Source organism: Pseudorca crassidens, chromosome 16 (genome assembly GCF_039906515.1).
Source record: "Pseudorca crassidens isolate mPseCra1 chromosome 16, mPseCra1.hap1, whole genome shotgun sequence".
NCBI classification, from domain to species: Eukaryota; Metazoa; Chordata; class Mammalia; order Artiodactyla; family Delphinidae; genus Pseudorca; species Pseudorca crassidens.
In genome coordinates this window covers 4,762,831-4,777,520 of record NC_090311.1, presented here as the reverse complement: position 1 = coordinate 4,777,520, position 14,690 = coordinate 4,762,831, and the positions used below count along the sequence as shown (strand labels likewise).

The 14,690-nt window shown below is 45.6% G+C and overlaps 1 protein-coding gene across 3 annotated transcripts in view; it reads left to right on the top strand.

Moving 5' to 3' along the window:
* The first annotated feature begins 11,524 nt into the window (after positions 1–11,524).
* PTPRE (protein tyrosine phosphatase receptor type E) overlaps positions 11,525–14,690 on the top strand; it is a 167,367-nt gene continuing 164,201 nt past the window's right edge. For all 3 annotated transcript variants that reach the window (XM_067709057.1, XM_067709056.1, XM_067709052.1), the window contains exon 1: positions 11,525–11,612. The gene's annotated coding sequence lies outside the window, so the exon portion shown is untranslated. The remainder of the gene's footprint in view (positions 11,613–14,690) is intronic.

Below are 14,690 nucleotides of genomic sequence, written 5' to 3'. Positions count from 1 at the left end.
TTCTGAACATTTCTGCTTTAAGCCTTTGTGACTCCATTCTCCCTGTTGAGTGGCGAATAGTTCGTAAATGATCATTTCTGGCCCTCAGAGAGAGTCCCCCGTTTGGCAAGAAGATCATTTCTCGAGATAATAAATAGATGTTCACAGCACATTATGTACACTTCTTTTTATTATATTCTTTACCTGGCTATAAAGTAATATTGTATATGCACATTTTCATCCTGTACTTTTCTTGGATAGCACCTAACTTATTAGTGGAATGAGTTGATAATGTCTGTCTTTCCCACTAGAATAACTAGACTATGGGCCAGGAGGTGGACATGTTTGTTTGGGGCACCACTAGACCCAGGGTCTGCCAAAGAGCCTGGCACAGCAGACACTCAGCAAATTTTTGTTGAATGAGTGGATATATGTACATGTATATACATGTATATGTATATGTCGGGGATATACGTACAAATACTCCACTATGGTGGGCATTTATGATGCTCCAGACTTTAAATTATAATTGAAAAAGAACAAGCATGAACATCCTTCTAGATAAACCTGCATCCGTATCTCTGAATAATTCCTTGCTTAGATTTCTCGATGGGAGTCAGAGCATGTAAACGTTTTCTGAAGCTGTTGTTATGCATTGCTAAGTTGCTCGTCAGAAAAAGTTGTACCAAGTTAACCACACACCCTTAACACAGTGAATGTGCATCTTTATCTTCACAACGTTGTATATTATGGGGAAAACTAGTTTTTTTCTACTTAAGTCTATTCATTTTAACTACATTTTTAGGGATAGGACAGAATTTCCGTAGTTCTGTCCTTCTAGTCCTTCTTCCAGTCTGAAAATAATTTTATATCATGATACAAGCATTATATATGCTCGTTAGAAAAAATATCAAATGGAACTCACAAAAAAAGGAAGAAAGCAAATATAATTTAAAAATTCATCCTAAAAGAAAAAATTGTGTTCATACTTGGGCAATAACTTTTATACCCATATCCTTATGCCCATACACGTTTATATTAAAATCAAGTTCTACTCCATGTTCTATTTCATAATCTTGTTAAAACTCTCAACAGTTTGTCATAGGACTCCCTTTCCTGCCAATACATCAGGTTCACCATTGTATGAAGTAATCAGAATTTATTTATACACATCCTTGTCGTGGACATTTTAGTTTTAAGAGTTTTTCATATGGTACATTCTGTGTGTAAGTCCTTTACTAGATATATGTTTTGCAACTATTTTCTCCCAGTCTCTGGCTTATCTTTTCATATTCTTTGTAGTATCTTTTGAAGAGAAAAATTTTCTAATTTGGGGGAAGTCTAAGTACCAATTGTTTTCATTTTGTGGATTGTGCTTTAAATGTCATATTTAAGAAATCTTTGCCTAACCCAAGATTGCAAAGGTATTTTTCTCCTATGCGCTCTTCTAGAAGTTTTATCATTTAAATTCCCACATTTATGGTTATTTGCTTATTTTGAGGTTTTTTTCTTAATAGAGTATGAAGTAATGGCTGAGATTCATTCTTATACATGTGGGGATGCAATTGTTTCAGCTTGATTTCTTGAAAAGATTACCCTTTCCCTGATAGATTGTCTTGGCATCTGGCATCTTTGTTGAAAATCAGATGGCCACATTGTGTGGGTCTCTTTCTGGATTCTCTATTGCAAAGTCTTTCTTCCCAGCTCTGTGTCAACTCCAGGAACTGTTTCTCACACTGCTTTCCAGTGGCTCTTTTCCTGTGACCTCAGATGGCTTCCTCTAACCCTTATGGACCAGCACGCAACCAAAGATTTGAGGGATCTCCCTGCAGATCTCTAGAGCTTGCCCGGGCAGCCATCTCTCTCCAGGACTCTACACCACCCATTTTAGCCACTTTTGCTTCCCCAAACTCTGATCTCTTTCTCTTCAACTCCAGATGATTACTGGCTCTTCCTGGTTTCTTCTCTTGCACCATTGCCTGTGAATTCCTCCTTGAAAACTCCCTGGTGCAGTGGTCAGTAAAACCTCATTTTTTTCTTTTCTTTCAGGAATTAAAGCCCTATTCTGCCTAATGTCCAGTGTCTAGAAACCCTTTTTTTTTTAATATATATAATTTTCTGTTTTATTACTGGACGGCCAATCCGGTCCCTGTTCCTCCATCAGGGTCAGAAGTCGTTTTATTCTTGAACGACAGCATGGCTGCTACATTTTCTTCCCCTCAAAATTTTGTGCATATTACTCTGTTGTCTTTTGACATTGAATGTTGCTGTGGAGGAGTCTGAAGTCAGCTTTATTTCTTCTCTCTGACTGTGACTTTCTTATTCTGATAGCATAGTGATAAAAGCCTTTATTCATGAAATGCAGTAGCTTGACCTGAATACATGTTGTATAGATTGTTCTGTATCATCTTTTTTCTCATTCTTAAGTTATTTTTTCAATCTGTTCCCTCAGTTCATGGCAGATACATTTTTGCTGTATCATATTTCTGAATTGTGAGCCCCATTTGCTGAAATCTTACCTTGAGGCACATCAGTCATTCTTGGGTTGGGTTATCTTTGACCTGCACATCCACCATCTCTCTCTAATTGCTTTGGTCTCTTCACCTTCTTCCTCTGCACTCACCATCACTCTCCTCTGTGGGAATAGCTAGTCTTTTTCTAGCTTATGTATTTAACCTGAAATTGTGTGGTTTGGAGTTTCAGTTTGTTTCTATTGTTTTATCATCTCATTATTCATTTCTTATTTTAGTAAATTCTTCTTATTATAAGTCTTTACATAGCATAATACATGCAGAGGAAACTGTTCATTGGATTTTGTTTTCCCAACCCCAGAGGGTTTACTCCGTCTTTCTTTCCTTTGGCTGTATGCTTACATAGTCCCCTTGGCATTTCTTTTTACCTTGCTTATGCTTAACCTGGGCAGTTCTGTCCAACCATTGCTTTGTTCTAATACATTGTGAGTGATTTCCACTGATATTCTTTTTACCTTCTCTGGGCTCACTTTGTCTTTTCTTCACCAAGCTTCAGTTTTTGGCTGGATGACTTTCTTTCACTTTTTCTGCTGAATGCATCCAGGTGGAAAGAATGTACAGAGGTTTGACAAAATACCTAAATCAAGTTGACTTAAGCTCACATACGTTTCAGGTAAGGGAAGTCCCATGCATAACCTGGTACAGGGCCTCAGACAAGGCCACCTGTCTTGTTCTCTCTCCTGGTTATGTTTCTTTTGGATCTGCTCCTGAGTTCATGGACTTTCATCCTTGTCCAGAACTTTTATCCTCTCAGCTTTAAGTTATTGCAAAAAATAATTACATGCCTCTACCCCAGAAATCTCTTGACATTTTATTAGCTCTAAAGCTGTCACACACATACCTCTTAGAGTTGGGGGGAGGTGGTCTTGGTTTTGATTCATTTGAGTTTGGGGAGGCAGAATCTGTGATCTTGCTTCAAGTCAAGGACCTTTTCCAACTAGGTTTGGGAATCTCAGAGGGCTTGACACTGGGGACCGTCTTCCACTCTGTTAAGAGTGAAAGATGTCCGGGGACTCCCCCAGGGGCAGGGCTTGCATGAAGTATGGGCTGAGATAGACAGAGCTGGGTGTGGCAGACAAAAGAAAAGTGATGTCAGAGCCTGTGGTATAGAGGCTGCTGCAAATAGAGCACAGTCCGGAACACAAAGACTTCATAGACTGGAGAACAAGACCAAAATCTGGGTTGAAGTTCACGTCAGTGCCTGGGCAGTGGCCCTGGCTCCAGACTTCCCACAATTCCATCATTCCAGCTCTACTGGTGCCATTTTTGACAGATGTGAATTCCCACCTCTAATTCCTTAATATTTTTTCTATATTCATATTTTTACAAATTAATTGGCTATGATACTATCTCCATTAGCCTACTTGTCATAAAAGCTCAGATGATGTACCAATATGAAAATAAATACATGAAAATAAATATGCAACTCATATCTGAAGTTTAAAAATGGCCGTTTTGTACTGTCTACCATATACAATCATCTCTATCTTCCTCCACAACATATCGTTACTAAAGGATTCTTGCTTTGGAAAGTGCTAGTCTAGCTGATAAAGCACTGGGACAAGCCGTTAGCTTTCTTGTTTATTTCTACAATTTAAGGCTGCTGATTTCTTCTTTTGTTTGTCATGTGGGTTATTAAAGGTTAACATTTTTTTTTAAATCGCAAGTATACATCTTACAGCGCCTAGAACTCTAAAGAATGTAACAGGATTTATTTTACTATTTTTAATTAATTCGTGTACATTTCACTTTTGTTATAAAATGTATGTAGACTGTGTATACTTTGGGATCATTTTAATAGAGAAACTGCCTAGACATACTCATAATTTTCCATTAAAGAGGCAATTAAAATTTTTTTCATTATTAATTTCTTTATTTTTTATAAAAGTATAGTTGATTTACAATGTTGTGTTAATTTCTACTGTACAGCAAAGCGACTCAGTTATATACATATATATTCTTTTTCATATTCTTTTCCATTATGGTTTATTACAGGATATTGAATATAGTTCCCTGTGCTATACAGTAGGACCCTGTTGTTTATCCATCCTATATATAATAGTTTACATCTGCTACTCCCAACTCCCACTCCACCCTTCCCCCACCCCCTCCCCATTGGCAACCACAAGTCTGTTCTCTATGTTTATGAGTCTGTTTCTGTTTTGTAGATAAGTTCATTGTGTGGTATTTTAGGTTCCATATGTAAGTGATATCATATGGTATTTATCTTTCAAATAGGCCATCTTTTAATACATAAAAGCCTTTCTTAACATTGCAATACTTCCGGAAATTAAACATTTAAGAACTAAATTTCTATCCTGCTTTAATAGCTGATAAGAAATAGCTGTCTATCTCTTATTTACCAAGAGACTTTCCTTGGTGTTTCAGTGCTGTGTTATATTCTATTACCAACATTTTTCCTCAATTCCTGAAGCAAATCAAAAGTATACACAAGGCAAAACCTAGGTGGATACTAAATCATTCCACAAGTAATAATGTTCTGTGGATTATAGACACTAATTTCGTGGTGAAAAATAAAGAAATTGTCATTTCATTCTGCCAGAAATCCATTGAAGGTCTTCAAGTTTTTCAAAGAAGTTGAGGAAAAAATATACTTTTGCCAAAGCATAAACATTTATGATTTTTTGAGTGGGGAATAGGAGGGAATTCCATGCATCCCTTGAAGCAGATCATGGAAGGTGCTGAATTGTTTTATTATTTGTCCTTCCAATGGTATTTACTCCAGTTTCTATATGTCAGTTTACTTAAGGGATTGAATCAAACTTTCTTAATCATATAAGAAGAGAAGTAATTAATGCTATTTGTCATTACAGGTAGAATGGTAACTGTACTCATACTTACATAGTGAAAACTTATTTCCAAAGAATCACACGCACACACACACACACACACACACACACACACACGTATTGCTAATCTATTTTAAAAAAAACAACCTGGATCCAGTGACCAAGAATTCTATATTCACACATATACTCATATACTTGAAACGACATATGTATGACATATAACAAGGATATTCCACACAGCTGTTTTTGTATTAGAAAACGACTGGGAATAACCTATGTGGTCTACAACAGAAGCAGAGTTAAATACATTCTGGGGCAACCACATATTGAGTAAAATGTGGCTAAAATGGCTAAAATGAACCAGTGGCTAAAATGAATGAAGTAGGTCTATAAGTACTACTATGGAAAAATACCCATATCTTGCAATTTAGTTAACAGAAAATTCATATATATACATATGTTTGCAAATGCCTAATATTCCTCTGGAAGATTAGACAAGAAACTGGTAACTAACTTTGTCTCAAAAAAAGGCGAACTGGTTGTCTGGGGAACAAGGAAGCAAGGAGACATGTTTTTCATTATTTCACTTTTTGAACCTTTTTCATTTTGAGCCATGTATATGTGTTCCCTATTTTTTTAAAGTATAAAGTTAACTGCTATTTAAATAACATAACCACATAACTTTACTAAACTATTACAATTCTAAACAGCACATAACATAAAACTTGAATTCACACACACACACACACACACACACATATATACACATATATATTAGTTCATTCATTCAAAAATCATTCCCTCTGCACCATTTAAGGTGCTTGATAGGGGCTAAAGATGCAAAAATGACTTAGACCAAGCCTTGGGGGAAGGGCTCCATATAGATAATTACAAAACAATGCAATAAATATTTAAAATAAACGTAGGAAATCCTGTGTTAGCCATGACAAAGTAAGGATATCAAACTTATCTTCCCGCCATATAAAAGCGTATAAAACTGGAAAAACACACATGGTAAAGTTTTTTTGTTTTTGTTTTGTTTTGATCAGTGGAAGTCTGTGATCCTTGAAAGAAAGGAAACATATGAAATGATTACAACATTAACGCCAGCATTCTGACTGGGAAGTTTTCTAAACTGCAGCACAGAGAAGTAAAGCCCAAAGAGAGAGCAGCTTTGTGTCTGAGTAGAGGAACAGAAATCAAAGTTTGTGGCTACTGGGGAGGCTGGAATGTGTGAGACAGGGTGCCAAAGCAGAATAAATCTGTGCAGAAAAGAAGTTCTAGAGGTCTGCATAAGAGTTCCTGAAGTCTTCCATAGAATACTAACCTGTACATTATCAGGATGAGACTTCAGTGAAGTCTGTCATAAAACTGGGGCTACTCTCACCTAAAAGGGTTTCTACAGACTTATTCTAACAAAAGCTCAAGCAATCTAAACTCTCAAGAATGTTGCATCCTGCAAACGATTAAAAAAAAAAATTAGACCTGTAAAGGAGCAGGAAAATAATCAGGACCAAAAAACTCAATAGATGCACATTTAAAGATGACATAGATGTTAAAATTAGCCAAGAACTTATAAGTGCTATAATGAATATATTCAAGGATTTAATGGAAAAGCTGAATACAATAAACAAACATATGAAGAAACTTGGCAGAGAAATAAAAATTAGTTTTAAAATAACCAAATAAAAATTTTATGACCTAAAAATACAATATCTGAATGAAAATTTCACTGGGTGGACTTAAGAGAAGATTAAGCTCTGTAAAAGAAAAGATTAGCAAGCTTAAATATATAGCAATAAAAACTAGGCAAACTGAAATACAGAGGAAAACAATGGCTTAAAAGTTTAAAGAGCTTCAGTGACTTATGGGACAATATTAGGCTATACCATGTACATATAAATGAAGTCCCAGAAATGAGGGCAGGCAGAAAACATTTTTGAAGAAATAATGGCTGAAAAATTCCCAAATTTGATGAAAACTATAAACTAGGTATTATAAACTATATTATATACCTTATGAACAAGAAGTACAACTAATCCCAAGTGTGATAGAGACAAAGAAAACTGCACTAAGACATATTTTAATCAAATTTTTAAAAAAACAAATGAGAAAATCTTTGCAGCAAAGAGAGAAAGAAGATACATTACCTAAAGTACTGATATAGGTAATAAAGCATGAAACTCAAAGAGGTTTTGCTGTGTGAAAGAAACTAGAAATAAAAAAGTATATTCTGTACGATTCCATTTATATGAAGATCTAGATCAGGTTAAACTATCTATGGTAATAGACATCAAAGCAGGGGCTGTCTTTGGCAGGAGTGGGAGATTTTCTGGGAAGAGGCATGAGAGAACTTTTTGGGGTGATGTAAGTGTTCAATATCTTGATAGATGCATTTGTCTTTATTTATTAAATTGTACATTTAGGATCTCTGTAATACATGATATATTATTCAACAATGAAAAGTAATCCAAGAAGAAAAGGGTAAAGGGAAATTCCAGCAACGGGTCTGTCCTCATGATTTCACTGGTTAGTAAATGTTAATACTTGGGCATAACTTGGGAAAAGAGGAGGGAGTAGGATAGATGGGTAATGTAAAAATGGAAAGTTCTGGATCCACTAGAGTTACTCATTCTGGCACATTCTAGAGATTGGAATAGCCAACCATCCTGAGTTTTCTCTACGTGGGGACAGGTCCTGAAATCAGTCTTCCTGGGCTTCCCTGGGGGCGCAGTGGATAAGAATCTGCCTGCCAATGCAGGGGACACAGTTTCGATCCCTGGTCCGGGAAGATCCCACATGCCGTGGAGCAACTAAGCCCGTGTGCCACAACTACGGAGCCTGCGCTCTAGAGCCCGCGAGCCACAACTACTGAAGCCCGTGCGCCTCGAGCCTGTGCTCCGCAACAAGAGAAGCCACCTCGATGAGAAGCCCACGCACCGCAAGGAAGAGTAGCCCCTGCCTACCGCAACTAGAGAAAGCCCTCGCGCAGGAACGAAGACCCAATGCAGCCAAAATTAAGTAAATAAATAAGTAAATAAATAAATAAAAATTAAAGGAAAAAAATCAGTCTTCCTTCCTTGCCCTGTTCTGCAGCTAACAGTCACCAAGACCTTCTGATTTTATCTCCTAAATTTGAGCAATTTTATGTTAATGTTTCTGGACAATGTTTAAAAGCAAACTCTGATTTCTGTCTACATACCAATTTTGCCTTTTTTGCTTATTCTTCTAGAGACCATTTCTGGCCTCAGCATTTTAACTTTGACTGGCATCTGTTGAGCCCTTAAAGCATGACGGGCATTATCTGGGTTACTGCAGAGAAATCCAAAGGCCGGGTAGGGTCCTCCAGTCCTCCAGTAAAATGGAAAATGAGACACATAACTACAGTTAACATTACCAGACACAGGAAAACTGCCTCCAGCTGTGTTTTAAAGGAAAGGAGCTGCATGGCTTGGTGAAGGGGAGGAGGTGAGAGACAGGTGGGAGGACGGCGTATGTGAAACCGATGGTGGTTTAAACAGGAAGTGCGTCAGGGGCTAAAGAGGAAGCTGTGGAGGTAAGAAGGGCCATGTCCTGGGGTCACAAAAGATGAGAGTACGTAGGTGTTCAGGATGGCAAGAGGCTGGGGGTGGTCCTCAGAGCCTAGGAGGGGAAAAAGGGAATTGGTTCTGATGTCAGGAGGGGCCTTGAGCCCATGAGAGATGGAAGGAAGATGGATATGGAGGGTCAAGGGGTTTCCGAATGGGAATCAACACAACCCTGGATCGATGTCTCTGACGACACACTCTTGTACGACAATGATGAATGTCTTTAGATTTCAGAGGTGGAGGGATATTGCTTAATTCCGGGAAGAATCGCTGGGGTCCAGCAGAGAGGATCTCCCCCGGAGAGAGGCACCATCTGCCCCTCATCATGTTCCCCCAGCTGCTGACTTTCCAACAGCAGATGTCTGACAAAGGCAACTTGTTTCTCTCTTCTTGCATCACAGTCTCTGCCTCTGCAGCCCTGCAGGGTTAACAAGCAAAACTGTGCTCATCAGAGTTTGAAGTGATCACCTCCTGTACAGAAGGCTGGCTCTGGAGGCCACCACGGCAGGGACATTGACAGCTGGGTGGAGTCACTGGGCTACCTAGCCCCACCTGACCTGGGCTGTTCCCCCAGGGCGCGCTCAGGAGGAAGCCGCCCACCTGCTGGTCTCCAGGGTGACCAGGCTGCCTGGCGCTGGGGCTGGCGCCCCTCCTCTGTTCTGTCAGCCCACAGGCTTTTATTGGGCACCTCCTGGCTATCCTGCTGCAATAGGAGCTGGAGATGGAGAGGTGATGGGGAGAGGCACAGCGTGGACGCTCTTGGAGCTCACAGCCCTGAGAGAGGGGGAAGGAGGGGGCCATGACTGACGCCCTACAAGTGAATTCACCCTGTGAGAGAGGACCCGAGGGGAGGGGTGCAGGGTGATTTTCCAGAGGCAGTCAGGAAGAAGGCGCAGGCCAGGTACCAAGGAGAGGAGTCTCAGGTGGGGAAGAGCTGGGCTCTGACCCTGAGAGATGGACCTGGGGGCTGGAGCCCAGGAAACGGGGTGAGGGGCTCAGGAGCCGCTGAGACGTCAGGCAGAGCCTCCCACGCGTTTGGATTTTATTCGGAACGAAGGCTTTTAAGCAGAGGACTGGCAGGACCGGGTTCCATTCATAGGGGTCCCCCTGGATGGTGTGCTTAGAATGGATTGCCTAAACAACAGTGAGTCAGAAGTTGGCGGACCACTGCAGTCATCAGTGAAGGCAGTGGAGTGGGGAGGAGAGGCACATTCAAGAGGCGTTTTGGAGCTAGACAGGAAGTAGACGTAGGGATGGATTAGAGGTGGGAGGGGAGGCGGAGACAGGATGCCTGCCGAGAAACAGAGTCAGAGCAAGAGTTGGGTCTGCCATGGTAGACAGCCAGGAGGACCAGAGCCTGGAGGAGACCACCAGACGGGCTGTGCTTTCTGGAGCTCCCTGCATAGACATGGTGTTTTAAAGTCCTGGCGCTGGACAAGATCCCCCAGGGACAGCATGGACAGGGCAAGGCAAGAAAGTTGAGTTCAAGTTCTCCACTCTTTGACCCCTCTTTACACCCTGTGGAAAGGAAGTTGCATTGTGGACGGTCTCAGCCAATAGGTGGCCATCCTGCTCAGCCTTTGGGGTCTACAGCTCTGTCCAGAACAGGTCCCAAGTGTCTCAGAAGGTGGTCTGCTGGCTACTGATACAAGGTGGGGCAACACACCCTGAATAGCACCTTCTCACCATTGGCTCCTTCATTCAGAAGCCATAATGAGTGAGGTCCTTGCAACAGGGATGCACTATCCTTCATGAGGGCGGGGGCCTTGGACCAACGTGGAGGGCACAGCAGGAAGGCTCAGAACCAAGATGAGACAACATGTATCCTTTCTGCCCTTCCCCATGGAATCTCCTTTACTCTGAAACCTCCCTAAATAGCTTGCAAGAGGTCACCTGGAAAGCGGTCCCCCAGAAGAGCCGGTCCAGACCCCTCTGGCAGTCGCTGTTCCTCCTGCGTGTGCTGGATATTGCCTTAACGACAAGGAAGCCCTTTTCAACATCCACCAAGTGGCCACCCTTATTCCCGCTTTACAGAGGAAGATACCAGCTCAGGAGATTTCCCGGCTCTCCCTACTTCTCCGAACCAGAGGCAGTACAGGGTGCCTGCCCTCTGCTCTCCTGGACCGATTGCATGGCCCAGAGCTGGCGCCCAGCCACGCCACTTCCTGGTGTCCAGGGCCAAGGCTGGGTAGGGCCTTTCCCGCTCGTAAAAGTGGTTGTCACACCCTGACCCCCTACATGATGCCTGGGTCCGGGCACTGGGGCCCCGGCCAGGGTCTCCGCGTGGGGCACCAGCCTGGGCTATAACGTCCAGGATGGCCGAGTCCCTGCCGGGCGCCGGCCATCCCTGCGGGGCGGAGCCGCGGCCTCAGGTGGGGCGGGCGCCGGGTGCGCTCCCCGCGCCGGACACCAGGCGTCGCCCCCGCTCCTCGCGGCGCCGGGCCCCCGCCCCCGCCGCGAAGCCCGAGCCGAGCGGCGCGCAGGAGCAGCGGGAGCGGCCGGACAAATTTCCTGCTCGGCAGCGGGCGGCGCGGGTGCGGCGGCGGGCGGCGGCGCCCGGACCCCGCGGCCTCCGCGCGTCCCCACGACCCTCCTGCGCGCCCGGCGGGGACGGCGGGGCGCCCCGGAGGGCGGCGGGCGGGCGCCCGGGAGATGCGGAGCCGCCGCGGCGGCGGGATCGGCGCGACCGGACCGGCCCCCCCGAGGTGAGCGTGCGTGGGGTGCGGGCCGGGGGCCGCGCGGCCGGAGCAGGCCGGGGACGCCGCCTCGGCCGCCGCCGCGGGAGCGGCCGCGCCGGGGTGCCGGGTCCCCGAGCCCGGTCCCTGCCGGCCCGCGGCGCGTCCGGTGCCAGCGTCAAGGGACCGCGCGACCCCGGCCCTCGGGTCCCGGACCCCCAGCCCAACTTGGCGACCAGGTTGGCAGCTCTCGCGTTCCCTCTGGGTAAACGGACCAGAGGAGCGTGTGTGTCTGCGGGTGGCGACGGCGCTGGGGGGACGGCGACAGTGAGGACGCGTGTGAAAGCAGGGGAGACCGACAGGGGGGGTGCCAAGCGGGTGTGTTGGGGACTGCCGCACGCAGGGGTCGAGACGAGACGGGCGCCTTTGGAGGAAGCGACTCCGAGTTGCACCAACTCCGGAGGGGCGTGCGCTGCTGTCCAGGCGCCCCTTGCCTTCCCAGGGAGGGAACGGAGTGGGATGCCGCTGGGGGCTCAGAGATGCGGCAGGGAGTGTGGGGGAAGTGGGCAGGCCCCGCTGGCCCAGGCCGGCCCGCGGCGTCAGCGGGGTGACCTGTCAGAGTTCCTGGGCCAGAGGGCAGTGCAACGCCAAGCCCGCGGGCTTCCCGGGACCATCTGGGAAAGGCCGGACAGCCCCTAGGATGGAGAGGCGTAGCCAAGCCCTGAGTGATTGTGCTGGACTTGACCTAAATTCCTTCCTGGCATGGCAAACCTTTCTAGAAAGGTGAAACAATTATACTGGCAGAATTGTGATATCGATCTGTCGCGGAAGAGGACCTCTCTACCAGAGTTTCAACCCAGGAAACTCAAGGAAAGCGGAATCCGGCTCTGTGTGTGCTTGTATTCTAGAGTGAGAGGTGGCAGAACTGGATCAAAACCGGCAAAGGCTGGTCACGTGTTTCAGAAGTCTCTGGGCCCATGTCCAGCCAGCTCCTGACCCCTGGTGCCTCTTGACCCAGGGTCCCTGGAGGTCTTTGTGTCTGGAAAGGTCAGTGAATTCCTGCCTCTGCAAAATAGACTCATGCCCGTATAAACTGTGGCAGGGAGGGGGTCAAGGGAGGTCCGTGCCTTTTCAGAACCAGAGCTCGCAGCCAAAGGAGGGTGTGAAAGGGTGGGTGCCGGTGGCCCAGGCTGCCTCCTGACTGCCATGGTCACTCATCCTTCGTGGTATGGGGCAGAGCTCTGTGTGCGAAAAGGACTGAGATCTGGGCTTTCTGAGCACAGGCTCTAAGCCTTCGGGGAGCAAAGGGCCAGGTGGTGACATGAAACAGGCCCTTCCCCAATGTGACACTGCCTCTGACCATGATCTCAGGGGCTGAGGTCTTTGGTCATTGGTGTTAGTGATGCCTGTGAACCAGCAACTGCCCCTCCCTTCCCCACAAAATCCCCAGATTTTCCATGTGTCAATGACACTTAAGAGCTAGATTTGTCCCTGTAGAAGGCCAGATGAATCCAGATGGTTTTAGATTTAAAGCCGTACCTAGTTAGCGCCCCCAGCCAAGTGAGTTGTGGGCAGTGGTTGAGGAAGTTCATGTTACTGTCACTGTGCTGCCTCCCGGGACCCCTGTGGAGGCACAGAGGGAATGTGAAGCATTGTGGTCAGGTCCACAATCCCTGCACGGGGGCCACTTCTCACTTCTGTGGAGGGACACCTGGCCAGGGACAGTGCCTCCAAGGAAGCCTGCAGAAGCCTCCCGGAGCTCTGTGTCCTCGTGCTTTACCCCTTCCCATCGAGGGACGTGTGTGTGAGCAAATCATCAACCCCTGAGAGTGGCTGCAGCAGCCGTAGGATGGGGGTCCGGGGTCCGCAGAGGGGGCGTATTGAAGGTGGATGTGTGAGGAGTTGACAGCAGTTGATGGTTGGTTAGCAATGAAGCTGGAATGTGAAGGTGGGTCTCCTTTGAACTGTGCCCCCGTTGGTCCACTTGTCTCTCCTTCTGCTGCCGTCATCCCAGTCCAAGCCATCCCCCTTTTAGCAAAACTCCCTCCTTCCAGGTCAGAGGCACATCCTAGCCCAGACCAGTCCTCTGCAATTCCCAGGCTCAAGTGCCCACTCTACCTTTCTTCTGGGATGTCAAATGCCCCCAACTCAACATGTCCCAAATCAAACTTGTGAACTCCCCTGACCCAGCCCAACGCTTTCCTAATGTTTTCTTTATCCATCTAATCACACCAGCCTCCACCCTGCTGTGGAAGAACATGCTGGATTGTCATTTCCCTGAGGACCATACTGTGTCCTCCATGCCCAGCCAGGCAGGTAACTGACAGGAGGCTCTGAAAACCATCACTGGACGGATTGAAACGTTTTAGGGGAGCATCTGCGGATGTGGGGAGTTTGTGTCTTTTTAGGGCATGTCCGTTGTGGTTGATAGGCAACCACTCTTTTTTTTTTTTTTAATGTGATTGAACTGGATCCTGGAGAGATAAGAGAGGTCTGTCCAGGGACCACATTGACAGTGTTTCTGGAGATGCCCGACATACTTGCTAAAATGACTGTCTGACCTGGACCAGAGTGACCTCAGATGACCTCCCAAGGAGGCGGGCTGGAGATCAGTCAGGAGCCCCATGGACGCCGTCCTCCGTTCCTTTATTTGACATGTCTTTTTCGTTTATAATGTTTGAGTTACACTTACAGAGGTTCTGCTGTCAAAACAAGAACAAACATATCCATTAGGATAAAGACTGGCCTTCTTAATATTTGATTATCACTAGGAAGAAACTGTGTGTTCCAAGATCGCCTTCAGCACTTCTCTTGGCGTGCCATCTCCTAGTGAACCAATGGCTATGTGCTCCCCGAAGGCACCGCTATGCTTTCCAGATTCTCAGAGATGGAGCCTGCTCAGCCCCCTACTCTGAATCTCCTTCCCCTTTATCTCCATCTTCGGGACTCCTACTCATACCTCAAGGCCCACAAATGCCTGTCTCCACAAAGCCTTCCTAACCTCTCTCCATAAGAGATATCTCTCTTCCTTTTAGTTCTGTAGAAGGTTGCCTGTCCTGAAGCAGCTATGAGAATCTGTTTTGATTTCCAGTTGACTTGTTTATCTCC